This window comes from Brachionichthys hirsutus, chromosome 5, assembly GCF_040956055.1.
Source record: "Brachionichthys hirsutus isolate HB-005 chromosome 5, CSIRO-AGI_Bhir_v1, whole genome shotgun sequence".
Lineage (NCBI taxonomy): Eukaryota > Metazoa > Chordata > Actinopteri > Lophiiformes > Brachionichthyidae > Brachionichthys > Brachionichthys hirsutus.
Window position 1 is genome coordinate 6,981,704 of NC_090901.1, and position 13,215 is coordinate 6,994,918.

Consider the following 13,215-nt stretch of genomic DNA (forward strand, 5'->3'; position numbering starts at 1 on the left):
CGGCACCTGAGCCTCGCATGCGTTTGCTGAAAAACGGACTTTGGATCCTAGACTATTAAAGAGAAATAAACTATATACAATCAGCAGTAAATGTAAAAGTGTGACACTGTAGCCGTAAACCCCTGATTGGAGCAGAACGATAAATATAAAGGTTGGTGATGCTAAGCAGTGAGCTACTGTGGTGTCTTTGTTCTCCGCTGGACCGCCTTCGTGATTTGATCTGCTATCGTGTTCTGCACCGGGTGAAGGTCAGCAGGCGACGACATCAGACAAGCCTGTTAATTATTTACACATTTATATTCTATTAGCTAGAAAACTGTCATGTAAACAACAACATAATTTAAAGCTTTCATCACAAAGAAAGCATCTTAGACTAAGACACCCCCCAAATAGAGAGCATCGACTTCCTTCAGTGCAAGAGATTTGGTGAACTGTTTTGCGTGGCGCATTCACAGACGTGCTCTTCTTATTTTTGTTTACCAGGTTCGAGCTGAATATATTTTTTTTACTTCCTGTTATGTTGTTTTTTTGGGTTTTCTGCTCTTTTTTTTCTTCTTCTCTAAAATGCTTTTGTAAACCCTGCTTTAAAAGGTGTTGGGTAAATAAAGTTATTATTATTAACTAATTTGAGTGCCAGCCGTTTTCAGCTCAGCTATATGCTGTTTTTTGCTCATTTATCCCAATTTTCCAAGCCCCACAGAATATTCTTTACTATGACTATGCATTAACGCTACCATGTGAAAGATTAAAGTATCTTCTTCCATCAGGAAAAGACAGTGTGTTCCTACCATTCTTTGTTCTGGAGTTATTTGCCTTTGAAGAGAGGCAGATTTCAATGTCAGGGTTGGCATTGAATGTTAGGAAAAACGTCTTTACACGTTAATGGCATTGAATGAGTTAATTCTATGACTGAAGATGTGTAGAGCTGCTGTCCTTCATTTCACCATTTGCAAGATGGGACAGGAACCATTCCTGATTTTCTTCAGTGATGATAGCTGATTGGCAGAGTGTATCAGACCGGCTGATCTGTGATTGGCCCGGATGTGAGATTGACCTGAATAATTTGCAGAGGAGCAGATGAAATCCAGCATCTTCTGGCGTTGGTGGTGGTGGCAGATGAATCTGCAGAGACTGGCAAGGTGAATGGAATGAGGAAGGTAGCAAAAAAAAAAAGTGAATGTGCATCAGGTGAAAGAATTGTATTAGAAATAAACTACGGGCCAAAGTCACAAAAAGATGAAAGTCATTTTTGCTGGAAACTCAGACACATTTATTTTTCAATTAATATGTTTTTATAAGTAATTTACATGTCAAAGCTTTTTGAAGTGTTTGAAATGAAACAAATCTTTGCATTTCCTGTTTTTAAAAGAAGCTCATCTCTTCGCGACCATGTCTGAGTGACTTTGCGATTGTGAGTTTACATCATCAGTATGTTGACAATTACAAATGACGAACAAACTGCTGTGAACACAAGGCTTCAGATAATGCATTAAAACTATCTTCTCAAAATGAACATTATTAATATTACTCTTTTGTAGCTCAGTTCCAATTCATTTAGCATTTTGTCACTATAAATCTCTCATTTTGATGATTTTACAAATGTTTACAATAACGTTGTTTTACATTTCAGTGAGAGAAGTGAGATCTGGTTAAAAAAAACCCTCCTCCATACGGTTTAAATTAAATTGACATCATAGGTTTATTCAGTCCTTTCAAGTAGAGTCGTATATTAAAAGTGTCGGTAAGGCTTTCTTTATTCTAGCAGGGATGGAGCAGATCTTCTCGAGCTTCCTTGGTTGATGACATCATCACCTTTCAGAGTGATGCCAGCTGAAGGATGCAAACCCCCCTCTGAGTCGGAGGTCCTAATTATTGGGCCAAGCATTTAACCCTTCATTGACAAACGTATCATATTTGATACACATGGCCTTTCAGGATTTTCGAACTTCCACTTCAGAAGTTTAATCTGAATTTTTGGACACGGTTAAAATGACCTGGTCTGTCTTTAAGGTGAAATAGAAATAGAAATAGAAATAGAAAGAAACGGTGGTACTCAAATGTAACTGTCCAGTTAAAATGCACTTACACTCATGATGGAGGTTCTCCAATGACAATGAACATATGTCAGATGGGAGGGGGGGTGTATCTGACGTAGGGGAAGCGGCGCCGCTTTCTGATGTCACACAGTTCCTGTTCAGGACGTGGCCCGCTGTCGGTCTCCAGGACTGGGTAACGGTCGGATTAATAACACCATTGTTAATCTGATTTTTACTTTCATCCTTCTGTCTTCCATTTACACTGATGTGTTTGTGGGCTTTTAATAGCATGGGAGCAAATAATTACAAAACATTGCTATTTTCAAGAAGCCTCAGAGGATTCTTCCGTGATTGTAAAAGTGAGTAGCAATAAACTGCTGCATGGTATCGTAGCGTTGTGAAGGGGAAGTTTAATTAGGTTAATGGGGAGGATTAGTGTCTTAGTGTTTAAAGTGTGGCGTCTCGACGTGTGCTCAGCAGAGAGTCGAATCGACATGTTCCTGAGCAGCGGTGGTGTTTGTGCTTCGGGGCTTATATAGATCAGGATTAAATTCACTTTCCACGCAGCAGACAAGTCTGTCCCAGAAGCAGCCTTGAAGCTACGCTTCAATTTAGGAAACCACTGCAGGCCCATCCCAAGGTGAGCTGCCAGAGCCCCCCTCCAGGGGTCCTGCCACAAACCAGATGGGACAGGAATCCCGTCCGTCTCCATCTGTGACCCCTCAGGGAGGGAGCTGGTAAGCATTCATTTCCTGTGGCTTTGATGGAGGCAGAAAACCTGTTGATGATAGAATGGCGCGCTACCTTAGCTCTTCGAGTGCGCTCTCTTATCCGTCCAAATCACAGAAACATAAAGGAAAGTGCCACAAATCTTAGATCACATACCTGCATAGGTGTCTTGAAGGTGACGGGCACAAATGAGGCGTAAGATGTCATGGGACGCTGAAGCGACTGTTTCTACAGGTTCTGTCTTGTCTCGGTTCAACCTGCCGGCCATATAGAGCAGTATTCCTGCTCTGTTTGGGCGAGTTTGATTAAATGAGAAGAAAATAAGTCGGCGAGAACCCGAAAGCATTGCTAAGAGCATTGTTGCTGCTATAATGAGGCTTTTATACTGATTACATGACGTAAAGACAAGGACGCTCCTGTCTGCCCGTCCACAGGCACTTCCTGCTCAGCTCGACTTTGACTTGAAAACAAAAGAATGACTGATACTTCTATATACAGTACTCCATAATATTGGAATTTACTAGGAAGAAGGGTGAAATTGTGATTTCTAAAGGGGATAATTTGATTTAATTAAAAAAAGGGGAAACTGCTCGATTTCACACTTGTGATTGGAAACAAATCATTTAATTTATTATCTCATTAAACAGTAGTCACGAATGTTGGTCTCTACGAAAAGTACAGTGAACGAAAAGAACAGAAAATGTGTTCATGGACTAATAATCCAGATTCAAGCAGAAGGATCAGCACTGTAAGTTGTCACTGGGATAAGTGTGTCTGGCTCCTGGAGTTGACTTTGGTGCTGACTGACAACAGGGAGTTATCAAACTGCAGCTGAGTGCAGATGTGCATGTTGGCCCGATAATAGAAAGAGTCCAAAGGCCTTTGGAATCAACAGGAAATCTAGAGGATGGACGACAAGCATGAAATTAAAGGCCCCACAGACCAAGAGTTTGTCAGACTTTGGAATAAGCAGTTGTTCTCACCTGGTTCTCCTTCAACAAGAGGAAACCCAGATCAGAAAGGTGTTCAGGGTGAACATCTGCCAGCGATCTGGTGCTGACCGGCATCATGTGGGCTGAGCACCTGTCGGTCTGCTGCGAGACACCAATGACAACTCAAAATCGGAACATTCCCAGCACACCTGCGGGCAGAACGGGAGATAGAGTCATTAGGGCATGCTCTCTTGGAACTGCAGGGATTACCTGAAGTAGCCTTCTGGAATTTGCATACAGGAATGTTTCCAGGGTCGGCTCCACCTGGCCGCTCTGCGGACGAAATGGACGAGTGCAGCTTGTCCACAGATAAGATCAGACTCGATCAGCTCTCCCAACATGTGTCTTACCGTGATCGGAACATTACGGACGGCTCAGCAAAGGGACGTCTTCCATCTCCAGAAACTCACACATATTCCACACACATTTCAACCTCACTGTTAACTGATCCAGATGTCAGGCTGGTGCGAGTGTTTAGATCAATGAATCAGGTCCGTGTACCTGTGTAACAGGTAAGGGAGTCATGTGATCCTCACTTGGACGACAACCAACTTTGTGTCCTGCCGGTGTTTTCCGGTATATCACGATCAGGCCTTGCAAGAACAAAACAACACGGTTGTTTTGTTCTTGCAAGTTGTGAACAGAGTTCACAACTTGCTTGTACATTTTTAAACATTTTATTTGCCTCATATTTTAACTTTAACGCATTCAGACTTTTGCAGTTTCAGTTGGCCCATTGATGGTAGATGGACGGCACTTAGAGAGCAATTTTCCACCTTTGCTGTGCTCAAAGCATTTTATGGGCCTCACATTCACACATCCACACTCCAGTGGGCGACTGCTGCCAAGAAAAGTGCTGCCAGGCCCACTGGGAGCACTGCTGAGACTGTTGCCTCTACGACCCGGCCCCGGGTAAGAGCAAGAAAAGGATGGATGGATGGATGATGGATGGATGAATGCACAATAATCTGTGGTGCTATACGGAGCCAGGGGAGACTCCAGTCGTTGCTGGCGTCTCCTCCCTACGTGCTGGGGCAGCGTTCACCGCAGGCCCTATTGCATGGCTGGATGAAAGAGTGTCATAATTTTAGTTCAGCTGGGCATGAAAATTAGAGACGGCAACATCAGTAAAAAGAAGACAAGGCTCTAGCGCAGGCATGGGCAAACCCAGGCCCGGGGGCCAAATGCAGCCCGTTGGTGTTTTTAATCCGGCCCGCCGAACTTGTCCAAATTATATCATTAAATAAAATTGTATTATAATTAAACTGATAAGTTGATGTGATAAGTTCATGTCCGAAGCCCTTCTGTGGTGGAAAGTCACAACAACTATTGTCGGACCACAAACCAGAACCCGCTGCACCGGTTCCAAATGTTTCAATCATATATAAGACCCTTTCATGATCCGTCATGTTTACAAGAAGAACAGAAGAACCGCTTCTTAACTTGAAGTTTGGTCGATGCGTGTTTCAGAACAGATCATATTAAACAGAATTCTACTTCAATCAAATGTGATGTGAGGAAATTCTTCATCTATAGTTTCTGTTTCTTTTTGGAATGCAGTATTTTTTTACTTAAAGTAAACAAGAAGAACTCCATCGATGTGTGGAGCAAGGAATACGTCAATGTGCATCTGAAGACTTTAATATATTCTAGATTTGACATAAACTGAAATATGTCAAACCTTTTGCTTTCATTTTGATCATTCTGGATTACAGCTCATGAAAATGAAAATCGATCATCTGCACTTGGTTTTATTGATGAGGCCCAGTAGGTTTTTAGGAAAGACGATGCTTCAGGGCCACCGTTCAGCTTTCCTGGTTGAAAGTTGCATACACAAATTCTGGAGCTTGTTACACATCATTCATTCTGTGAGGATGTGTCTGACCACATTTGTTGAATTACAGATCAAAGATATGACTAATTATAGCTGACTGTATGCAGCAGCCTGACTGCATGTGACTGCATGCATGGAAACGTCTCTCTCTCTCTCTCTCTCTCTCTCTCTCTCTCGACCCAGCCAGTCCAGACAGATGGCCATCCACTATATGCGCCTTAGGTTCTGTGTAAGGTTTCTGCCTGGTAAAGGGAAGTTTTTTCTTGCCTCTGTCTCCAAAGTGCTTGCTCTTGTGGATCAAGTTGGGTTTTGTCTTTCCCTGCAGGTCTTTCCTTGCTACACCTGTAAAGTGCCTTGAGATAACTCCCTGTTGTGATCTGGTCTTATAGAAATAAACAATTATTGAATTATATGACGTCAACTCACACTTTGAGCTGAGCAGCCTCAAAAGATGACGTCACAACGGACAGGCATTAAATATGAATGCACCTCAACAAAGAGCAGACTCATTTATATTCTCAGTCAGCCATTCACTAATGCACATGCACACGACCACGCACACACACACACAAATATATAACAATATAATGGGTCAAAGGTGATTAAACTGAAGCCTCTATTGGAAGATTTAATTGAACATTTTATCCACAGAGCAACATGTCAAAGACGTATTTACACTTTATAAATATGCTGTACATAGATGGAAATGCTCATTTATATGCCTGCATGCACAGATAAATTAAAGGCATGCGCAATAAAGATATAAATGAATAAAAGTAAAGTTTACAGCATTATATCCACATGATCATGCTGATACAGAACTTTATCTAAGGGGGGGGGGGGCTTGTAAAAGCACGTATAACAGGATTGGAACTATTGAGTAATCGGCAGAGGAGCGCTGAACCTGTTTGATGTGTTTGCATTGGCTGCAGACGGAGGAGCGCGCCCCGGTCCTCCATGCACGGTTCGTCAGAGGGCGGCTCTTTGCTGCTGCTCCGGCATCATTATAAAGGCTTGACGCCCTCCCTCTGCGCGCTGTTCCGCTCCGCCGTGCCAGCCATCAGTGTCTGGACTCGTGTTGTAGCCGAGTTCGACGTGCTCGATGCCACACGCCATTAGGTTGCAGACTCTCAGAGTTTGATTTCACCTTTTTAGCCTCGTTGCTCCTCTTTTGCTCGCCCTCTTCTGAATTGTTTTCCCCCTGCATCGCTTGGATACTGCTGACTAGACATTGGATATGTGCACACAGGATGATGACAACCCCTTTCCAACCCGTAGAAGTAAAATAAAATAGGCTTTCGCGCACACTGGATTTACTCCTGTCGTTCCATATGAAGAAGTCAAAAGTAAGTTGAGATTTTTATGTTTATTATTTTGCTTTCCCTTTAGCAAATTAACTCTTTGCATTACTCTGTTACTGCAGTTTTATTCTATTTATTTGCTCAATATTGATTTACTAATTGGATTGGATTTACGCGCCTGCGGGGTAACGCCTCTTGGTTCAACTCCCAGGTGACAAACATTCTGTCCACAACGCAGCGCTTTCCAGAAATGTTCTACCAGTTCAAACTTTGCGTAGCTTTTTTCCCTCACGTCTTCCAAAATATCGTTTCCGAGCTGTGCTCCGGGATCCGACCCGAGCGCATCCTGCCGCGCAAGGTGCGCACCTCGCTCCTGTCGCACGTTGACACATTTTTACGTTGAATTATTGACGCAGTGTAACCCTCCCCCCTTATCTTTCAATCAGAACGAGAATGTCCGCTTTTCTGAACGCGCTTCAGATTTCCTTTTATCTGATGCGTCAGCTTCGTCATTTTTCCACCTTTCAGGTGGCATCAGACACAAAACCTCCAGTGACCCGCAGGTAGAAGAGACTGGCATGCAGCGTCTGTCTTGTGATTGGACATTACACACCTGGAGAACTTGAGCGGCGTTCATTCACGGTCTGGCTGCCGGTACAGATCAAAGACAGAGCTGTCATTTGTTCCCGTGTACCTGCGCCCACTTTTGTCCTCATCCCGATCCTGCGCGTTAACGCAACCGTCGCGCAGAAACGCCTCTGTCAACACCTCCCAGGACGTAAATCTTCGCTTGAGGAACTCCAAAATATGAAAATAATGCGTCTGTGTGTGTGTGTTAGTGATAACCCAACACTTTTTTCATGAGGTGGCACATTAGAAGCCCGCTTTTATGTCCCTTCCTTGTCATGTAATCACAAATCAAACCTTTGCCTCTGGTGTGGTCTGATTATGTTGCTTTATTTTGACATTAAAAAAATAAACTCTCGTTTTTCCCGGCAAGGAATCGACATCCATCCTTTGGTAGAAACTTTGAAGGGAGGAATAGCCATGGTGCACGCAGTTTAACATGCTGGTGGATAAACGTATACATCCTGCTTTCTGCATGGTGACGGTTTGGAAAGCTCAGCCACTGAATTTGGACTTCAGGAGGATTAAGGAGAATCTTTATGTCAGCTCTTTAGATTCCAGAGGGTCCGCCAGGAGTAGGATGGCAGCGTTGCATGCAGCGCGGATGCTTGTTCTGCAGTACTTTCAGTTTTACATTTAAATTGTTCTTCACTAATCTCCATCAACATAAACAGATTCTGGTCATTAAGGCGTCTCTGTTTACAGAGTTCGGGCCTCCTTGGTTTTAACAAGCACCATGCAGCCTGCCGGAGGAGACAAGCTCCAACATGTCCTTTAAGCCTGCAGGTGAAACACACAGAGATGTCAGTCCAGTTGGCCTCTGCAGCATTTGAACCTCCTCCCCGGAGGACAGATTTTGCTTCTTAAGTTTGTTTGTTCAGGAAATATAAGTCATTCCGGATCTTCAAAGAAGAGATTAGCTGCAGTGCAGAATGAGATGCAAGAAATAAAAGACAGACTAGATTTATGTCACATGTCTGCATGGATTGCATGAGCAAGGGAATATTAAAATGCAGAATCTGCTGATAAACTCATAGAATAAATGTTTTAGCATCATGACGGTATTGTCTGATGGCAGGAATGAAGATTAAGCCAACTGGATCCCAGCTAAACTGAGTTCACTCAGTGCTGAGAAAATCCTTCCTTCCCCATAAGCGGATTCAAATTCAAACATTCCTTGATTGTTTTTTTCCGCCCACGCTTTGCACTGAACAGTCAAATGTGAGCCGCTGCTTTCAGGGGCGATTCATCAACTGAATACTTGGAACTGTAGGGAGCAGCTCCTGAAGGCGGCGTAGCAAAGACCAGACGTCTGCACATCTTTCATCACGCTATCATCACGCTATCATCACACATTATGCGTGTCAGCTCGACCACATGAACACAAAGGTTCACTTTTATTTTGTTGTCATGTGACATTTGGGTTGTGTTGGTATAAACACATAATTCACATGTCTACAGCTCAGGAGTTTCACGTCCAGAGGTCAGGGAGGTCGGGGAGGTCCGACTGAACTGGTTTGATTCTGTTAAGCAGCTTGTTTCTGTGCACTGTGTAAGAAGCCTGGACGCAGGATGATTAAATATTTCTGTTATTCCATTTCTGTTAACAAGCTGCAATTGAGTCCATTATGGGAATCAATTGTCCTCGGATAAATGTGAAAAAAATAAATAAATAAAAAGCATGTGTGGACTGTCACAGGACAGCAATCAGCCCGACGGTCCAATCCAGTACTGGATTCCTGTCTGTCCTGAGGCTCAGGAAACACATCCTCCTCTGTGAAGGTGAGAAAAAGAGTTTGTCAGCGATGTTTAAGTTTTAGGATTTGAGTTCTTCGACAAAAGCCTCTCGTGGTTCCAGTCCCAACATAAAGAGATGGTTCTCGGCTACGTTGGACCCCGCTCACAACCCCTGAATTATGACGCTGGGAGATCTTCTCCATGAATGATTGAGATAAGCTTTGTAATGGCGTCAGGCTCGATGCTTTCAAAATGAAGGTTCAAAGTTACAAACTCAGACTGAGGCATTTAATACATTTCTGGTTCATCTGAATACCAGAGTTGTTAAGAGCAGATTTAGAAGAGTCTGAAATCCTCCTCTAACAACGAGAATAAAAAATAACCCAACTCTAATATCCCAGTTTGGGATGAATAAAGTAAAATAAACCGTCCGGAGTGATTCGCTGGAGGAGAAAACCTGCAGGAAACTGGAAGCATTAAAGAAAAGCCAAATAAGACTCAAGAATTATGATCCTTTCCGGATACGGCAAACTTCCAAAAGTTGAATGGAAAAGTTGATTTAAAGCAAAATTCCCCCCTCAGACATGAATGTGTTGAAATTGATCAAGGTGTCCAGTGGGTTCCATGAAAACAACCCCACGGAATGCTGCAGGAAAATCTGTCACAAAAACCAGAGCCTCACGTCTGCTTTGGATTTTGACAATTGGTGTGCGAATCCAGAAAATGGCCCAGCTGGTGAGACCGCGGCTTTGGTCATGAACACGTCCTGTAGACGTTCTCAGCAAGACATGCAAGCTTGAAATGACTTGTTAGATCAGTGCGAAAAAGGTGCAGCAAGGGAAACTGCTGCCATGCGGAGGGTGAGACTTACAGTTCAATTCAACATACTTTATTTGTCCCCGAGGGGCAATTGTAAGAAGGTTCCTCTGTAAATCAAGATGCTGTGGGTTTCCCAAAATGATGCAGGATATAGAACGAACGGCTTCCTTGTTGGATATCGGGTGAAGACGGTAAATGACACACCGCACTGCACCTTCCTCATCTCTGCATGTGTTATCTTTCTGTTTGAGTGTTTCTGAAATGAAAGGCAGAAAGGGAACTCCTTTGTTTTTCAGAATCCACAGACTGCAGCCATTAAGGTTAAAAATGAATGAACGAACACATCAAGCCGCAGTTTGCTTTATTCTGCATGCAGTTTGCTGTTCCTGAGTGCCTGGCAAAGCCCTGTTTGTCTCGCCCACCCTCGTTTGTGGTCGGTTTAGTCCCGGAACGTCAGAACAGTCTCGCCGGGGTGCGTGACGGACGTAGCATGAACAAGCCTCTTGTTGAACGGCAGCAGGGACGCTGATACGAAACCAACACTGAATTATTTGGCAGCCCACAACGCAAGGACATTTTAACAAGTGTACGTCTTAGTAAAAGCTGAGAGCTTTAATGATGGGTTTAAGTTGGGTCTTTAAACGCCGCCGGTCAACAGAAGCCGGAGGACGACCTCTGGAGGTTTTGGGAAGCGGCTGTGAGGCGTGGACGTCCGACTCAGAGCGGCTGCTGCCTGGAGTCTGTTGGATTCAATGCAGTTTACCTCACGTCCATGGAAACCTTCATGTCGTGAACACAAAACGGCCTTTTCTGCTCCATGCGCTGGATTTTGCCGAGTGAAGGACAAGAACTGAGTCATCAACTAGAACAGAAGTGAGTAGAGGCTTGTTCAGACTAAACCCACGGCATCTGCTGTGGATTCCAACGCCGTGAAATCCAGTTTCATTCTGAGTAGACGTGTGGATTCAACATGCCTTCCTTTCTTAATCACGATAACTCCATACTTGACCTCGAGGAATATATGTCTTTGAAGAAGAGCCAGCAAAGTTCTCACGCTTCAAATCTGACCCGAGAACAATCCGCCAGCTGCAGAGAAAACATCTGGCAGAAACAAAGTTCCAAACGTATGATTGAGCAGCAACACGGAAAGAAGGGGACCTGAATCATGTAACCTGAGGAACGAGGCCAGCATCAGGACCGCCTTCTTTGCCCCAAAGAATAATAAAGCCCATGCTGGTTTTAGTTTAGTTCCAATGATGGTTAACAAGATTAAAGGCTCTTTCTCTTTAGTGTCAAATTGAGTCAACTGGACTGAAGGAAAAGCCTGGAGACGTTCTGTCTGAACTGAGGAAGCATCTTGGATAAGAGGCGGAATTGTAAAATAAGGTAAAATTATTATGAAATATCTTTTTAATGGAAAATAAATAAAAAGTCATTATTTGTAAGTCTGACATTGTAAAAATAATCATTATTAAATATTGAATTATAATAAAATAATAATAATTAGATATTAAAGAATAATAAAAAGATATTCATAAAAATATTACGTTATTTTACAATTTAATGCCCATATTATATATTTGTCTGTCATTTATCAAAATTGTATTTATTTCAAAATTATGTATTTATTTATTTAATTAATTTAGAATCTTTTGGGCTTCCATCGTGTCCTTGGGCAAGACACTTTGCCCACATCGCCTGTGTGAGTGTAGTGAGTGAATGCCGGTGGTGGTCAGGAGGGCTTCTCCAGGGCAGCTGCATCTAACCCAGGGCAGCTGTGTCTACCCCAGGGCAGCTGTGTCTAACCCGGGGCAGCTGCATCTAACCCAGGGCAGCTGTGTCTAATCCGGGGCAGCTGCATCTAACCCAGGGCAGCTGCATCTAACCCAGGGCAGCTGTGTCTACCCCAGGGCAGCTGCATCTAACCCAGGGCAGCTGCATCTAACCCAGGGCAGCTGTGTGTACCCCAGGGCAGCTGCATCTAACCCAGGGCAGCTGTGTGTACCCCAGGGCAGCTGTGTGTACCCCAGGGCAGCTGCATCTAACCCAGGGCAGCTGTGTGTACCCCAGGGCAGCTGTGTGTACCCCAGGGCAGCTGTGTCTAACCCGGGGCAGCTGCATCTAACCCAGGGCAGCTGTGTCTAATCCGGGGCAGCTGCATCTAACCCAGGGCAGCTGCATCTAACCCAGGGCAGCTGCGTCTACCCCGGGGCAGCCGTGTCTAACCCGGGGCAGCTGTGTCTACCCTAGGGCAGCTGCATCTAACCCAGGGCAGCTGCATCTAAACCAGGGCAGCTGTGTCTACCCCAGGGCAGCTGTGTCTACCCTAGGGCAGCTGCATCTAACCCAGGGCAGCTGCATCTAACCCAGGGCAGCTGCATCTAAACCAGGGCAGCTGCATCTAACCCAGGGCAGCTGCATCTAAACCAGGGCAGCTGCATCTAACCCAGGGCAGCTGTGTCTATCCCAGTGTCCTATAGGTGCTCTATAATGCCAGTGCATTATAGAGCACCTATAATGCACACTAATTTACTCTATACTTGCAAACAAACTCATGATTTACATTCTTATCTCTCGGGCTTCTGTTATTTGCAGCATCCTTTCTCTTTATTTTATTGATTGAGACGTTCAATATTGACTCGTGAATGTGGCTGTGGCTTTCCAGTCCAGGGCTGCAACATGTTTCAGACAGACAGACAGGGAGGCAGGGCAGGCAGGCAGGCAGGCAGACAGACAGACAGACAGGAAGGCAGGCAGCCAGACAGACAGACAGACTTTATTGATCCTGGATGATAAAGTACATCCATCTCTTTGAGAAAACAGGCTGCCTGTTGCCATAGTGACCTAATGCCATGTCTTCTGCTTTAATGAGATTACAGTCTGGCGTTCCTGTTCAGCTCATGACTGCTTGGGTTCAAAGCGGAGCTGGAAAATGAGACTGGCGATCATCCTCAGAATCAATATGGAGAGACGGAGCAGGCTGGCAGCAGGATAGGCGGCTTGTTGCACCTGAACACTCACCTGTCTGGTCTAGGATCAGTTACACCGGCTTTAGTAAGAGCAGAAAGGGTTGATTTAATAGTAGTAGTTTATTTCAGCCAGTATCTTAACTCAGACATGATTAACTACAAACATGAAAC